The sequence below is a fragment of the Bombina bombina genome, chromosome 11 (assembly GCF_027579735.1).
Source record: "Bombina bombina isolate aBomBom1 chromosome 11, aBomBom1.pri, whole genome shotgun sequence".
Classification (NCBI taxonomy): Eukaryota; Metazoa; Chordata; class Amphibia; order Anura; family Bombinatoridae; genus Bombina; species Bombina bombina.
In genome coordinates this window covers 198,348,118-198,351,294 of record NC_069509.1, presented here as the reverse complement: position 1 = coordinate 198,351,294, position 3,177 = coordinate 198,348,118, and positions in this window count along the sequence as shown.

Sequence of the window (3,177 nt, the reverse complement as noted above, 5' to 3'; positions counted from 1 at the left end):
ATATAAATGGGACAGGTGGGTCTGATATAAATAGGGCAGGTGGGTCTGAAATAAATGGGACAGGTGGGTCTGATATAAATGGGACAGGTGGGTCTGATATAAATGGGACAGGTGGGTCTGATATAAATGGGACAGGTGGGTCTGATATAAATAGGTCAGGTGGGTCTGATATGAATAGGACAGGTAGGTCTGATATAAATAGGACAGGTGGGTCTGATATAAATAGGGCAGGTGAGTCTGATATAAATAGGTCAGGTGAGTCTGATATGAATTGGACAGGTGGGTCTAATATAAATAGGACAGGTGGGTCTGATATAAATAGGACAGGTGGGTCTGATATAAATAGGACAGGTGGGTCTGATATAAATAGGACAGGTAGGTCTGATATAAATAGGGCAGGTGGGTCTGATATAAATAGGACAGGTGGGTCTGATATAAATAGGACAGGTGGGTCTGATATAAATAGGACAGGTGGGTCTGATATAAATAGGGCAGGTGGGTCTGATATAAATGGGACAGGTGGGTCTGATCTAGTTAGGACAGGTGGGTCTGATCTAGTTAGGACAGGTGGGTCTGATATAAATGGGACAGGTGGGTCTGATCTAGTTAGGACAGGTGGGTCTGATATAAATGGGACAGGTGGGTCTGATCTAGTTAGGACAGGTGGGTCTGATCTAGTTAGGGCAGGTGGGTCTGATATAAATGGGACAGGTGGGTCTGATATAAATAGGGCAGGTGGGTCTGATATAAATAGGACAGGTAGGTCTGATATAAATAGGGCAGGTGAGTCTGATATAAATAGGACAGGTGGGTCTGATATAAATAGGGCAGGTGGGTCTGATATAAATAGGGCAGGTGAGTCTGATATAAATGGGGCAGGTGGGTCTGATATAAATGGGACAGGTGTGTGTGATATAAATAGGACAGATGGGTGTGATATAAATAGGGCAGATGGGTGTGATATAAATAGGACAGATGGGTGTGATATAAATAGGGCAGGTGAGTCTGATATAAATAGGGCAGGTGGGTCTGATATAAATAGGGCAGGTGGGTCTGATATAAATGGGACAGGTGGGTCTGATATAAATAGGGCAGGTGGGTCTGATATAAATGGGACAGGTGGGTCTGATATAAATAGGGCAGGTGGGTCTGATATAAATAGGGCAGGTGGGTCTGATATAAATAGGACAGGTGGGTCTGATATAAATAGGACAGGTGGGTCTGATATAAATAGGGCAGGTGGGTCTGATATAAATGGGACAGGTGGGTCTGATCTAGTTAGGACAGGTGGGTCTGATATAAATGGGACAGGTGGGTCTGATATAAATAGGGCAGGTGGGTCTGATATAAATGGGACAGGTGGGTCTGATATAAATAGGGCAGGTGGGTCTGATATAAATGGGACAGGTGGGTCTGATCTAGTTAGAACAGGTGGGTCTGATATAAATGGGACAGGTGGGTCTGATATAAATGGGACAGGTGGGTCTGATCTAGTTAGGACAGGTGGGTCTGATATAAATAGGGCAGGTGAGTCTGATATAAATAGGACAGGTGGGTCTGATATAAATGGGACAGGTGGGTCTGATATAAATAGGACAGGTGGGTCTGATATAAATAGGACAGGTGGGTCTGATATAAATAGGACAGGTAGGTCTGATATAAATAGGGCAGGTGAGTCTGATATAAATAGGACAGGTGGGTCTGATATAAATGGGACAGGTGGGTCTGATATAAATAGGACAGGTGGGTCTGATATAAATAGGGCAGGTGGGTCTGATATAAATGTGACAGGTGGGTCTGATATAAATGGGACAGGTGGGTCTGATATAAATAGGGCAGGTGGGTCTGATATAAATGGGACAGGTGGGTCTGATATAAATAGGACAGGTGGGTCTGATCTAGTTAGGACAGGTGGGTCTGATATAAATAGGACAGGTGGGTCTGATCTAGTTAGGACAGGTGGGTCTGATATAAATAGGACAGGTGGGTCTGATATAAATAGGGCAGGTGGGTCTGATATAAATGTGACAGGTAGGTCTGATATAAATAGGGCAGGTGGGTCTGATATAAATAGGACAGGTGGGTCTGATCTAGTTAGGACAGGTGGGTCTGATCTAGTTAGGACAGGTGGGTCTGATCTAGTTAGGACAGGTGGGTCTGATCTAGTTAGGACAGGTGGGTCTGATCTAGTTAGGACAGGTGGGTCTGATATAAATGGGACAGGTGGGTCTGATATAAATGGGACAGGTGGGTCTGATCTAGTTAGGACAGGTGGGTCTGATCTAGTTAGGGCAGGTGGGTCTGATAAAAATGGGACAGGTGGGTCTGATCTAGTTAGGACAGGTGGAACTGATCTAGTTAGGACAGGTGGGTCTGATATAAATGGGACAGGTGGGTCTGATATAAATGGGACAGGTGGGTCTGATCTAGTTAGGACAGGTGGGTCTGATCTAGTTAGGACAGGTGGGTCTGATATAAATAGGACAGGTGGGTCTGATCTAGTTAGGGCAGGTGGGTCTGATATAAATAGGACAGGTGGGTCTGATATAAATGGGACAGGTGGGTCTGATCTAGTTAGGACAGGTGGAGGATATGCTAGTGCCACTGACATCTGGGGAGAACAGTGGTTGAGATCTGGGAAGAACAGTAGAGTGAGATCTATGGAGAACAGGCTTAAGGAGGATGGGGCTGACATTTTGGGAGGGAAAATAAATCTGCACTATATAGGGCAGGTAGGCCTGCCCTAGATACGGCAAGGGGGTCTGCCCTAGATAAGATATGGGTGGTCTGTTTAATATAATACAAGGGAGTCTGATCTAGATAGGACAGGTATGCCTGATCTACATAATACAGGTTGGTCTGCCCTAGATACAGCAGGGGGTCTGATCTAGATAGGACAGGTGGGTCTGATATAAATAGGACAGGTGAGTCTGATATAAATGGGACAGGTGGGTCTGATATAAATAGGGCAGGTGGGTCTGAAATAAATGGGACAGGTGGGTCTGATATAAATGGGACAGGTGGGTCTGATATAAATGGGACAGGTGGGTCTGATATAAATAGGTCAGGTGGGTCTGATATGAATAGGACAGGTAGGTCTGATATAAATAGGACAGGTGGGTCTGATATAAATAGGGCAGGTGAGTCTGATATAAATAGGTCAGGTGAGTCTGATAT